Raw genomic sequence first — 14,405 nt, 5'->3', positions numbered from 1 at the left:
AACAAGTGATGTATCTGACTTGTTTTATTTGGAGGATAAGTAATTAAAAAACTTTACCCCTTTGTAGACCATGTTTGAGTCAGGTTCTTTGAAAATGGGATGGGTTTTCTTGTTCTGTCTGCAATTGATATTAAGAGAAGGATGCAAAACCATAAGTCTATTCATGAAATATACCTTTAAAATTATTTGCTCATTTTTAAAACGTGTGTGTGTGTGTGCGTGTGTGCATTTGAGAGAGAGGGAGAGAGAGAGAGAAAGTAACTTATTTAGGCACGATTGTCAATTTGCTTTTATTTTTTATCTACTTATTGCTTTGGATAAACATACTGGACTACTGCCAAAAATTCAGGTGGCTGAATACTAATTTTGCTGAAATTAGATGGAACAACCATCCCCTGCCAATTTTCTGTCTAAATTATGCAAAAATTTGACTCTTGCAAGACATAAATCTGGTCAAAAATAGAGTCCTAATTTTCTGGTTAGTCAGTAAGACCTTCACCAGACTAATTATTCTTGTTTCAGCTTTTATTTTTTATGTAGGAAAATAAATCAAAGAAAAATAAAACGCAGTAAAAGTTACTAGTCGTTTTTCTCACATGACTCAAATGTAGATTTGCAGTGTTAAAGAACATAACATTCATAACTTGTCTGATACAAATCAGGAGTGAGCCTCGAAAAACAATTAGTGCATCTTTCAAACGTACGATAGTTATTGAATAATTACTCAAATAATGGTCAGTAATGGAATACAAAGGGTTATCTCTTAGCTAATCCTCAAGTAATGGAATTGGTGTATCTCTGATTTTTCCCGTAGCCTTCCAGGGTTTAGAAGAATGAGACAATAGTGATTATATGGGAACTAGAGGGAGCCACTGGAGGCCAGCAAGGAAAAGGAGGCCTTATCTTAAGCAATTAATCAAGAAACTCATATTGTGGGACAATTATTCCGAGCTAATTCTAAAACAGCTTTAGAGCCCCAGGTCTTGAGATCTTGTTTCTAGAATTTTGTCAAGGTCATTTAGAGCACCAGTACAGTCTTTCGTTAGAGTAAAAGTTTGGTTGACTGTATATATTACTCTGTACCTAGGAATATCTGCAACAAGAAGATGTAGCATCGAACAACTTAAATGTGGTTGTAATTTTTTACTTTATTTTCATTTTTGTGGTAGTAAACTGTCAACACAGAGTAAGGTATTATCCCAAAGATAAACAACCTTTCTTAAGTGGATAGGCCTCTGGCATGTCTCTTTGCTTTACCATGTAAAAGTTGGATAACAATGCTGATCGTGCATGCCTAGTGGGGTTTGGTTTGTTCTTTGTTTTTTGTTTTTTGTATGTATGTCATTTCATATGATAATTGATTTCCTATTGGGTGTGGTTGTTTTCAATCGGATCAGTCATTATAAGCTTCATATTACTATTTCTTTTTCTCCCCGCCCCCCCCCCTTAGTGGAATATATTAGTTTCTGGTTCTTTTGTGTGTCTTATCTGATAGTGGATCTTGTTGATCTGCACAGTGAACATTTTGAAACCTTTCCTTAGCTTTCTTTACCTTTTCTTTCTTTCAATCAAGCTTCCCTGCTTGCAGCTGACCAGTGGCTTCCCGTTGTGCTCAGACACTCCAGACCCCTGGGCACGGAGGACAAGACATGCTCTGACTTCCACACAGCAGCCTCCTCCACGGGCTTCCCCTCCAGCCCCAGCGCCTGGCTCCCGTGTGCTGAACACGCGAGTCTGTTCCCACAGCAGGGCCTTGCCTTGCTCTCTTTTCTCCCCAAAAGTGCTTGTGCAAAAGATCATCTCATGGCCACAGTCTTCTCGCAAATCTGGTCTCAACTAAAATGTCCCTTCTTCCGTGACGGTTCTTTCTAAAGTAGCCCTTCCCCCCCAATACATGATCTGTTCCGTTTTATTGTCTTCTTAGCACTTCATCAACTATGAATTGCTTTTGTGTTGATTTGTTGCCTACCCGCCCTATCAGCAGGTGAAGTCCATGAGAAGAGAAACCTTGGCTTTTGTTTCCTTACATCTGTGTTGCCTGTTGTACAGATTGTCACAAGTATTTGTCAGGTGAATGAATGGATGAGACTGCTTTAGTGTGTGATGTACAGTTTGCCCTCTGGCGTTTGCTCCGCCACCGGACTAAAGCTGTTCACTCGGGTCACCAGTGACCTACTTCATATTCTTTTCACGGCTGCTGGAGTAATGTTTTTCCAAAACAGATCGGGGTGCCGGGGTGGCTCAGTCAGTTGAGCGTCTGACTCTTGATTTCAGCTCAGGTCATGATCTCAGGGTCGTGAGATCAAGCCCCACATTGGGCTCTGCACTCAGTGTGGAGTCAGCCTGGGATTCTCTCTCTCCCTCTCCCACTGCGCCCCCCCCCCCAAAATAAGTCAATAAATCTTTTAAAAAATGAATTAAAAAAACGGATCAAACTTATAAAACCAACTCTTCCCATGACCCGTGAAGCCCCATCTACCTCTCCAGTCCATCACATTCCGTCTTACTGTCACATTACACTGACCACACTGGTTTCCTTTCAGTGCCTCAAACATACAACCTTGTTATACATCTGGCTGTTCTCCGTGCTCTTCCCTGTGCCGAGAATATTTTTCCTCTGGCTTGTCTCTAGCTGTTCTAATTATTCACATCTGTATTTAATTGATATTAAGGTAGTTTCTTCATTCTACTGAAGAAGATGGTACTCTCTCTCACTACTGCCTCCGTAGTTGCTGTCTTCTATGACTTTATCCTGTTTATTTATTTCATAGCACTTATCATGGAGAGTAATAACTTTTGAGGGGGCGTGTGGTAAGCTTGGTGCTTTTGTGATCTCTGGCACAATTGAATACTCCTTTCTTGTTGAAACCCTTTCTTGTACTTGCTTATATTTTCTCTTCTGGTTTTCTTCCAACTTACTGGCTGTTCACACACTGCATATTTCCTCAGGCGACCTTTCTTACACCCCCAGCTTCAGCCATCCCCGTGGGAAATAACCGCATGGTCATTAGGAGCTTTTGCTCAACAAATATTAAGGGCCTCCTCTGGGTTAGCTACTGTTTTAGACACTGGGAATACAATCTAGAAGATACAGCCCCTGCCCTCAGAAGGCTTACATTTTAGTGGGTGAGACAAAAATAGCTGAGCAAATAAATAATATAATGTTAACCGGGAGTGACTGCAATAGATGTAAAGCAGGGCACGAAAGTCCTTGGGAGGCAAGTAGGTCACAGAGGGCGGGTGATCAGAGAAGACCTCTGAGACTGTGACCTAGGAGACCTGGATAAAATGAGAGAAGCAGCCATGAGAAGACCTGGAGGAAGAACATTCTGGGCCATCGGGAGAGTGAGGACTGGGAAGCAACACATCGAATCTGAGGAATGCCAAAGAGGCCAGTGTGGTTAGAGAGGAGGAGTAGCAGGGCAGGGCAGGGCAAGGTCCTGATAGAACGTTATAAGCCGCAGTAAAGGTTGGGATTTCAATCTCATTATGACTCGAAGCCATTGGGGATGCCTTTGAGCAGGGAGATGATGCAGTTCTGCCTTTGGAGCTTCACCCATTCTGTGGCCTTAATGGTGAATAGGCACAGTCATGTTAGCTTTTGGTAGTCAGAACTATTTATTTGCAAAGTCATACATGTGCTGTAGGGAGACATCCATCCCTGAAGCATTGTGACTTCCTGACATACTTTCATCAAAGAAAGTTGACATGAAGTTCCAAGTAGTTTGTTGTTAAATAGAGTACCTTCAATTAATCTGTAGTTGAGGTATATGGTAACTTTCTGTTACTCACAAGTTGATTAACCTCTTGGCTCCCCTCCCCTACCTTTCATCCCTGCCAGGAAAGAGTTGATTGTAATTTCATAGCATTTTTCTAGTAATTTGTATACCATTGTGATGTGCTTGTTTTTGTAGCCTATAATAATGGATGGCTTCTTGGGGTATTTTTTGCTAGTTTTGAATCACCAAATTTGAGAGACCAGCAGCGGATTTTATAGGCTGTCTACTAAATATTAGGATCTTTGGGGTGGATGAAATGAGACAATAAAATCCAGAAGCTTAAATACTGTTTTCTTTCCCCATCAGATTTATCATTTGCTACTGAACTGATGTTTCTCTTACCACTTCACAGTGGAGTTATCCTGAATTTGGTCGTCTTTCTAATCTTGCTTTTTAACAGCCATTGTGTAATTATCCTCGGCCTTCCTTTTCTCAGGCTTTTGTGGAAATCTCTGGGATCATACCTGTGTAGTTGGGGGAAGAGGGATAAGAGTGAGTGCAGGAGTGGCTCCTCCCTGCAGCTGGCTCCTGGTCGGGGCCGGGTGAGTGGAGAGGGTCACAGCAAAGGGTCTGCCATCACTGACAATCCACGGCCACTGGGACAGTTTTCAGCAGGATTTCACACTGAGTTTTTACCGACTGTGCATGATAATCCTGTGAAGCAAGTAGGGTCAACAGTATTTTTGTGTGTGTGTACAGTGGAAGAGTCTTGTGCTCAGCAACACAAAGAACAAAAAGGGCTGGTTCTGTAAACCACAGTTGACTTCTAGTTCATTGTCGTTTCCACTATAACGAAACACTGCCTTAATAATAAAGTTTGGACTCGAAATAAAGAGCGTGCATCTAAACGCAGAGGTCATGTGCCAGATCAATCTAGTAAAAAGGATTGTATATAAGATCTAACTGATGAAGGGATGTCTTATGTAAGTGAGTATAGGAAGGGAAAGAAAATGATGAACATGGGGCAACAACCAAATCATCACCACTTATCTGAGCCATTCTCACTGAGTCACAGTTTGTAAACCCTCCCTTCTCGGGCCCTTGGGTTTTAGGTTGTCCAGTTTACTATTGCTTTAATAGTTTAAAACAGTTTCTCTGGCTTCTAGAGAAGGAATATAGTAAGCATTTAATTATAATTTGGAACAACTGTCGTATTTCATTGATCCTAAGACACATTAATGATAAGAAGCACCATTCTGTTATGTGCCCCCAAGGAAAAAAGAAAAAACCACAACTGCTAATTAGACTAAGAAACAATTCTTTATCATAGAAAATGTTACTTTTTAACTGCATAGAACAAATATTTCTTCTTCAAATTTTTTTTTTAAAGATTTTATTTATTTATTTGACAGAGAGAGAGACAGCGAGAGCAGGAACACAAGCAGGGGGAGCAGGAGAGGGAGAAGCAGGCTTCCCGCTGAGCAGGGAGCCCAATGTGGGACTCGATCCCAGTACCCCGGGATCATGACCTGAGCCGAAGGCAGACGCTTAGCGACTGAGCCACCCAGGCGCCCTCTTCTTCAGATTTTTAAATGGTTTGTTGTCTGAAACATCTAGGAGTTACAGTATCCAGTCATTTTACCAAGAATGACAGATTTACCCACAGGCAGGCAGTGACCTATGTCACTATTATTACTTGTCCAACAGAGACAAGATGCTTTGATTATAAAACATATCCCACCTTCAGAGTTGCACACTTTTTTTTACATGTTAAGAACTTAGAATCAACATAATCTGGTATACAGCTTTATTATTTTTCTAATAGTAGTACTGCTGAAAAAAAATATTGTCAGTGTGGGATGATTGTTTAGCAGCTACAGGCAAATGTGGTTCCTGTCTTGGTGGAGCTTAGTTGAGGAAACAGATAAAAACTGCTAAGAATCAGTTACAAGTTGTGACTCTTTATTGTGGAAGTAGGGAATGACCAAAGAATATTCCTTTGAGAAGGCAGTACATAAGCTTAAGGTTTAAAGGGTGAGAGAGAGAGAGACAAGCATGGAAATGACGAAGGGGAGAGTGTTCTTAGTAGAGAGGAGCAGAGTATGTGGCTGTAAAGATGCCGAGAAGGGAAAGAGCTTGGTAGGTTCCAGAAATTCAAAGAAGGGTCATGTGGTGTGAGCAGAAAAGTTTGCTCATAGCTAATACTTCTTGACAGCTTTAAACTGAAGTATGTCCCAGTTTGGGTTTGGAAAAATGCCTTGCCAGATATGGTCACAATGTTACGGTTCTTAAGGCATATTTAATCTTTTCATTAAATGCCTTCTGAGGACTGGAATTACTTTCAAATAAAATCTTTTGTTTTAAGTCCATAGTCCATAAAAGTATTTGATGCTGATGAATTTGTAGCCATATAATTATATGTAGTTGATCCTCATTACGCATGGATTCTGTATTTGCAATTTTACCTGCTCACTAAAATGTATACATAGCCCCAAATTCAGCGTGCGTGATGCTTTCCCAGGCACTCACAGACATGCCAAGTGTGGTGAAGAATTTGAATTCCCAACGTGTATGTTTCTAGCTGAGTCCAAACAAGGGGACACTCGGCCTAATTGCTTTAATTCTCATACTGTAAACAAGTGTCATTTCCGTGGTTGATTTGTACCATGTTTTTCATATTTTTTCGCTTTTGGGTTTTTTGTTTTTTGTTTTGGTGATTATGCTGTTTAAAACAACCCCCAGGCACGACGCTGAAGTGCTGGGTAGTGTTCCCAAGTGTCAGAAGGCTAGGATATGCCTTATGGAAAAAATACATGTGTTAGATCAGCTTCATTCAGGTGTGAATTACAGTGCTGCTGGCTGTAAAAAATGAGTTCAGTGTTAATGAATCAACAATGTATATTAAATGACCTAAAACAAGGCTATGTATTGATCTGCTGACAAAAATACAGTGACAAGAGCCTCACAGGAACCTAACCTTATATTTCCCCTGGGAGCAGCGGTTCAGTTTCTGCTAATTTAGTGCTCACAGCACCTTTGGAGAAAGAACCACTGCAGATGACATGAGTCCATTGTACCTGTGTATGTGAATACATGATTAACATGTTGCTGTGTAGCGAGCCACCCCAAAATTGAGCGGCTTAAAATAATAGCAGCTATTCATAAGCTCACAAGTCTGTGGGTTGGTATTTGGGGTTGGCTCAGCTGTGCAGTTCTTTTGCTGGATGTGGCTGACCTTGGTTGTACATTTGCAATCAGCTGGTCATTGATGGCCTCACTCATGTGTCTGATGATTTGGCTCGGGCTCTAAGGCGTGCACTTCTCATCTAGCAAGCTAACCTTGGCTCATTCATGTGGGGGTGGTTGCAAGTTTCCCATGAGCAGCAAGAGGGCAAGCCCCAGTATACGAGTGGTTTTCAAACCTCTACTTATGTCTCATTTGCCAACTCTGACCCACTGGCCAAGGCAAGTAGCCCCCCCCTCTTGATGAGGAGTCCATTGAAAAGGCATTGATGTAGAGAGGGGAAGAATTTATCTTCTGTTTTTATGCTGTAACTCATTTATTAAGCACTTTGCTGGATTCTTTACATACTTTGTCTTATTGTTACTCAGAAGCCAAAGAGGTAGTACTTTCTGTTAACCCTAATTGGCATGAAAGGAAATTGAAGTTCAGAAAGATGAAGTAACTACATAGCCAGTCATTGGCAAAGGCAGGTCGCACATGTCTGAATGATTGCCAAGTTTTTACTCTTTCTCTACTGTTGGCCTTCTGATAGACAAATGGCTAATTTGCCTAATTTGTTTGGTCCTGGGGGAAGAAAAAAAAAAAAAACAGCAGTAAGATTAGTTTCATCAATATAGGAAAGAAAAACCTGCCATTGTTTGTCTTGGAAAAGGAACCGTCACTATTATAGTATAGTGTGCGCGGTCTTACTGTGAGTTTGAGGAAATCAGGGCAGCAACGATTTGCAAATGTGTGCTGCTTGGTTTGCACGAAGGGCCTACATCCTTGGTATGGAATCTTAGTTGTAATAGAATTTATTCTGAAATACTTAAAGGAAGTTGATTAAAATATTAGAGATACTGACGTTGTCTGACGAGATCTTGTATTTATTTCTTTTAAAAAAAAATCCACAATATTACCATAGCTAGGCCCTATTATGCTATTGTAATCAGAGTTGAACCAAGAAGGGTGATTAACGATAGCAATTTATTGTACCTGAGGAGGAGAGAAAATAGGAGATGTTGTCGTTATCATAAATCATATCATAAATAACCAAAAAGAAGCACTCAGAATGCTTGTGTGGTGTCAGCAGCCAGCCTCTTCAGGCCCGTTAGCCCAGGATGTAGCCATAGAAACCCCAAAGTCATATTGTTATCTTTGTCTTGCTGCAGTTATGTGATACAACAGCATTAACATATAGATTAGGCCATTTATAATACTAGGTGTCATTTCAGGTTGGCTTGCTTATATAGCATTTTAGTTTTTTATTGTGCAGAATGTTAGGGAAATAGTGCTTTTCTACAGGTCAGTGTGTGTATAAGTATTTATAACACATCATCTTCACTCTGCTATTAATTTATTGTGTTATTGATTGGTTGTACTATATGAATTGTCACTGCCTAATTGTCTTGCCTTTGCTAGTAATTTCATTTTTTTAAGTAAATAGGTTTATTTAAAAAATACCTACCCACTTACACACACTGAGTTGTGTGTTAAGAGTCTAATTTCTGTTACATTATAGACAGCACAATTTGAAAAATATTTTATGAGGGGATGTAGATGGGATTTAAAATATTTTTTTAGCCTCATTTGGAACTAAAAATAAAATGTTGCTGTGGATTGTTTTTGTAGTGCTACTCTTCCTGTCTTTCCCAGGTGTCCAGTGTCCGCTCACCATTTTCCAGCTGCCCCAGACCCCTGCTCACCCAGCATCTTACCTGACCAAGCCTCCCCCGCCACCCAGCCCCGGCAGTACCCTGTGCTCTAAACTCTCTTTGTCCCCAGTGTGCCACCAGGTTACTTCAGTTATGTTCCATTCTCTTAGTCTCCTTACCTCAAAAAGTAGGGGAGAGTCATCATCCGTTAGCTTTACAGCCTCAAACATATTTTGGCAGCCTCATTTATCCAAGACGTAAACGAAGTGGACAGAATGCCAAGCACTGTTGTGTGTAGTACGTGAAATATTTAGGGGCAGAAATAGCTCTGTCCTCCCCTTTAGATCATCCCACATGTATGGTCGACTATGTGTGGAGATGGCCCCAATTAAAAAGATCCTCAGCTCTTACAAGTAGAAGTCATATGTCAATACTGAGGTTTTGCAGATGAGAAAACTTCGATGTGGGAAGCGTCATCGGGCGGTGCGAGGTGGACTCATGGCACTGGTAACAGATGCCACACGTAGTTTCAGTCTGGACCCCCCTCCGTCCTCATCTCCCTGGATGGGGCTGTATGTGGACTTACACTGATCCCTGCCACAGCACTTGAGCTGATGGCCACAGAATGTGGTTGATTCTTAAGGATGGGAAATCATGCCCTATTTGACTTCATACAGGATCGAACAGAGTGCTTGCCACAGGGATATTCAGAAGACACCCAGTTGACGAGGTGAATGAATAATAGCAAGAGGGAGTCCCTTCAGGGAACTGGCGACAATAGTATCCAGGTAGACAGAAAGATGTTTTTGAAAAAATATGCATTTTAAGCGAACCTTTTCATATTTGTTAATAAAAGAGGAATCTATTGTAAAAACAGGATGCATAAACTAAAAAGAAAATAGGTAAGTTTGTGTCATAATTGCTAGAAATTTCTGCATGTGTATTTCTAAAAATCACAAGATTTTTTAGTTTTAGAAATCACAAGAAATCTAGTTTTAAATACATTTAATTTTTGGTGAAATACATACAGATAGCATTTTATTGTCCCTATATTTAAAGTTTAGAAATGCAAGTATAGTTTCTGTCTATTTTGAGATCATGCCACTAAATTTTAAAGTTGCATGCATCTGTGTAGTTAATGAGATAAAAAGCTTTCAATGCCATATGAAAACAATTTCCTTTTTTCCCCCCTAATGTCCATGAGCATTTTAGATTATAGTGTTTCTTTAAAGGCATTTATTGTTCTACTTAAAAAGATATTTTGTTCTGAGTCAATATTTATAGTAGCTTAGGATTAACCTATTAAAAACCCTGCGGTGTGTTCAGGCCTTATTGCCTTGTTTTGTCTTTTGTTCGAGAAGTTTGGTAAAGAAGCATGTTTTTCTCATTACTCCTCTGGGAAAGGTAGCGAGTGTGGATTATTTATTTGTCATTAATGAAGAAAAATTGGAGTGGAGTTTGTAGTGACTCCCCTACCTGCGTCAACATCTGTGAAAGTTTTAAAAAGATGGACGTTACCACGGACCCATCTTATTTCTAGTCTGTAAGTAGAAGGGAACTTGACCATTGTTCTGCAGTCAGTCACACACTGAAGGAAATTGTTAATTTGGTGAAACTGGGTGAAGGGTATTCCTGAGTTCTTTGTAATGTTCTTAGAACTTTTCTGTAAGTTTGAAATTATTTCAAATTAAAAAGTTAAAAAATCATTTTACAATCAAATGTTGACCTGGAATCATTGATTGTTTAAATGAGAAGACACCTGAGAGATCATCTCTATCTCCTTCTTTTTCCATACCTTATGGTAAGATACGGAATTTGCTACCAGTTAAGTGTCTCTTTTAGATTGTATTTCTGACCATGGTGATAAATTTGCACTGAGTCATTCACATTATTTCCCGTCATTTCCTTTTTTTGACACATGAGAAAGCATACCACATATGCAAAACTCTGGCAGAATGAAGTTACTTTTTAATATGGTGGGTTTTCCTTAGATTGAATTATAGCACTTACGTGATTTATAATTACAGATTGAATAGATTATAGATTGAATTATAGCATATATATGTGTGTGTATATATATGTCCATATATATATATATATGTCTATATATATATATATACACACACACACACACACACACACTTTAGTGAATTTATGTGAAGAACAAGGTTGTTGATAGCGGGCATGAGCCTTTACCAGAGACTTGACATTTTTTTGAAAATAAAGGTTCCTCTACTGATTTAAGTGTGGTTCTTCGTATGTCTCTTTTCCTATTGTCAATATCTTTTTTTCTCCTAGAAGTGTAGGAGTTATATCAAAATTTATGGTATTCTTTGAAGAATGACAGTACTAATGATCAGTTGTAACAGATATCACAGTTTTGGGTAAATTCTCACACAAAGGATAATCAAATCAAAAGTCTTATCACCATTAACGTTGGCCAAATTTTAACACAAGCAGAATAGAAAATACCAGTTTTGTTAATAATTCCGTACCATACCTTTAGGAGCATGAACAGTAACTCTTGCCCAGAAGTAGCTTCGCTTACTAAAGTATCTGTTCTCCTTAAAAATTGTCCCCCGCAGCTCTGGACTGCTTTCATTGCAGGATAGAGTTATTAGGCCAGATGGGGAGGAGGTGATATCCACTTGACCTAAATGCTAACTTAGGACTTATGCTGTTATGTGGGATTTGAGAGACTTGGGTTTTTTTATTTTTTGTTTTTTGTTTTTTTATCTTCTCAAAAAGGATTGCAGGGTTAACTTTATAATGTTTATCTCTGTTATTGACCAGTATTATTATTTACTAGTTTGAAAATTGAACTCTTAATTAGTTGTTCTAGCTCAAAAAAACAAAGAACAGGCCTTTCATCTGGAGGACCTATAACTAACTCTCTTTGGTTACTTGGTCCTGGGAGTTCCCTTTCTAGGGATTGCTTCCATTAGAGTAATCCCTCTGCCCTCCCAGGGCATCCACCTAAAGCCCTCTCTGGGGGACTCACCCTCCCAGAGCTGATCTAGATCCAGATGCACCTCCAGAGTTAGGAGAGCAAGGCATGCTTTAACATATTCTAAAGGCCCTGCTAAGCTGAACCTTCCTCTTTCTGCTTTGGCATCATTGGGATTTATGAACTTCTGTCAGGTAGGAGGAGGTTATTTGGAATTTAGAAATAAAATGGTAATAAGTACTCTAAAATTTTTTATTCATTTGCTTGGAGAATATCCTAAAGCTCTCTTCTTTCCGATTTTTTCATGTTTGCCTATTAGCGGTTAAGCAGATTTGAGGTCTGTCTTGTCATTCTGATGAAGACAGGGTTGGAAGGGGCTGTTCAATTTTTCTGAATAGAGTAGATCTAGGACAGGGATCTGAAAACTTTTCTGTAAAAGGCCAGATAGTAAATATTCTAGACTTACTTGTTGCTTATATAACCAGAGTACGGTAGAGCCGAAAGTGGGAGCGTGGCCATTTCTAGCTGCTACGAAAACGTGTCACGGAAGAGGGAATACATGATTGGAGGCTAAGGAGAGATAGTCGCCCAAGTGTCAGGGGGGTAGAGCCCTCCAGAGGCTCCAGAGGCACAGAAGCATGTCCTAGGGGAACTGCAAAACAGTCCGCATGGCTGGAAAGGCAGCGTGCTCAGGGCGCAGTGAAAAGTGAGGTGATTTACGGATCAGATGATGGAGCGCCATATAGGTGGTGCTGGGGAAATTGGGTTAATTTTACATTTTAGAATACTGGTTTTCAACCTGTTTTGACCTCACAGCAAAAGCTTTTGTGGAAGGCCAGCAGCTAAAATAGATAACCTTAGGGGTAACCATCCCACTTAAGAGAGAGAATAGGGGACCCAGTCTGCACTGTGCGGTGCCTCCAAAGGGGTCCCTCAGGCTCCAGGGAACTCCTTTGGCAAAGTAGTGCCATAGGGACCCATGAAAGGTTCTTGAGACGGGGAGTTACACACTCGGATTTGTGGTTTCAGAAGATCAGTGTAAGGCAATGGGGAAGATGGGAGCTGGAGGCAGAGAGACTAGTTAGAAGGACGGAGGGACAGAGTGGCTGGGTGATGGACACTGGGGAGGGTATGTGCTATGGCAAGCGCTGTGAATTGTGCAAGACTGTTGAATCACAGACCTGTACCTCTGAAACAAACATTATATGTTAAAAAAAATTAATATTATATGTTAAAAAAAAGAAGATAGTAGGAAGGGAAAAATGAAGGCGGGGGATCGGAGGGGGAGACGAACCATGAGAGACGATGGACTCTGAGAAACAAACCGAGGGTTCTAGAGGGGAGGGGTTGGAGGGATGGGTTAGCCTGGTGATGGGTATTAAAGAGGGCACGTTCTGCATGGAGCACTGGGTGTTGTATGAAAACAATGAATCATGGAACACTACATCAAAAACTAATGATGTAATGTGTGGTGATTAACATAATAAAATAAAAAAAAAGTACGGAGCAGAGGTGCTGAGCATTCGAACAAACAGTAGTAGCAATGGAGAGAGCGTGTTATGGGAAATGCATTAGAAAACTGTGTTCACAATGTGGAAATGGAGAAACAAAGGAGAGAAGGAGTCTGGAATGATGTTTCTCCTTAGGTGCCTGGATGGGTGATAGTGTCGTTCTCAAGTCATGCTTATGAACAGTCCATATGTCTCACATTTGTCTTGTGCTAGTCATCACTAACTTCACCCAACTGCATGTCTAGGACTTGAGCTAATTAATAATCATCTTCCTTCTCTCCTTCTTTATTTCTGTTAATGACTGCATTGCTCACTCACCAGGGCTCAGAGCCTTGAGATGGCGCTTGACTCCTTTCTCCACTCTTAGACCTCATCGTGTATTAGATTCTGTTCATTCTATCTTCAAAATCTCATCTACCTCTATTGCTTCCTTTTGTTACCACTGTTCTAGTTCAGACGCTGTTGTCACTTACCTACATCATTTCAGTAACCCCTAACTTGTCACCTCTCCATTGTTATGTTACCTCCCATCCATTGTGTATGTTCCTGCCAGAAGAATTTGCTAACATATACCCTGTGATTTTTCTTCCTTGTCTAAAAATCTTCACCAGGTCCAAACTACCAATAGAATAAAGAGCATTCAGTCTCTCTGGAATTCAAAGCTTCTAGGGCCTGGATGCAACCTTAGTAAGCTTGCTTTGTACTATTCCCCATCTTACACCCTGCTTGCCAGACGAATTATTCCCTGGCCTCCTGTATTCTACGTCCATCTCTTCACCATCTGTTCCTTCATCCTGTACTTCACCATTCCTAGTCTCCACATATCCAAAGCACTACCTAATTAGTGAAATCTTCCTTAGATCTTTAATATTGCAGTGATCTTTCTGCTTTGAACTGCCCCTAGCTCTTTATCTGTCTTATGGTGCCAATCACTTTCTGTGTGCTGTACACATACACTGTGTCCCCATGCTACACCATAACATGCTTCGTTAATATGTGTAGAAAGAAATAATACGATCTTAAAGCAACTCAGTCAAGTAGGCAGGGCCAGTAACATTAGCTCCTTTTGAAAGGTCAGGAAACAGGCTGCAGGGGTGAAGAGATTGCCCAAGGCCTGTTGCTCCGTAGTGCCAGAATGCTAGTGGAAACACCATCTCTGTAATGCCAAAGCCATATGTTTGTCACCCACCACTCTTGTCTCTCAGAGTGGCTGGCGTCGAGCAAACAGAACAGAAGACGTAAGTAGTATATGAATCGTATCCAGGTTGGAGGCTTGCGTTTTCTAAACTCCAAGAACTAACATTTGTTATAAGAGTCCTAAAAAATGTATGCCTTTTTGTCATTTCTGAG

At 40.4% G+C, this 14,405-nt stretch overlaps 1 protein-coding gene across 3 annotated transcripts in view; it reads left to right on the top strand.

Annotated features, from left to right (window-relative positions):
- The window catches only part of TAF3 (TATA-box binding protein associated factor 3), a 174,971-nt gene that overhangs the window by 114,852 nt on the left and 45,714 nt on the right, over window positions 1-14,405 (top strand). The window lies entirely within an intron of this gene.

Source organism: Eumetopias jubatus, unplaced genomic scaffold (assembly GCF_037043125.1).
Source record: "Eumetopias jubatus isolate StellerSeaLion01/CBP00866 unplaced genomic scaffold, mEumJub1_p1.0 scaffold_8, whole genome shotgun sequence".
In the NCBI taxonomy this organism is placed as follows: domain Eukaryota; kingdom Metazoa; phylum Chordata; class Mammalia; order Carnivora; family Otariidae; genus Eumetopias; species Eumetopias jubatus.
Note: the sequence above shows the minus strand (reverse complement) of the source record. Positions and strands in the feature narration are given on the sequence as shown.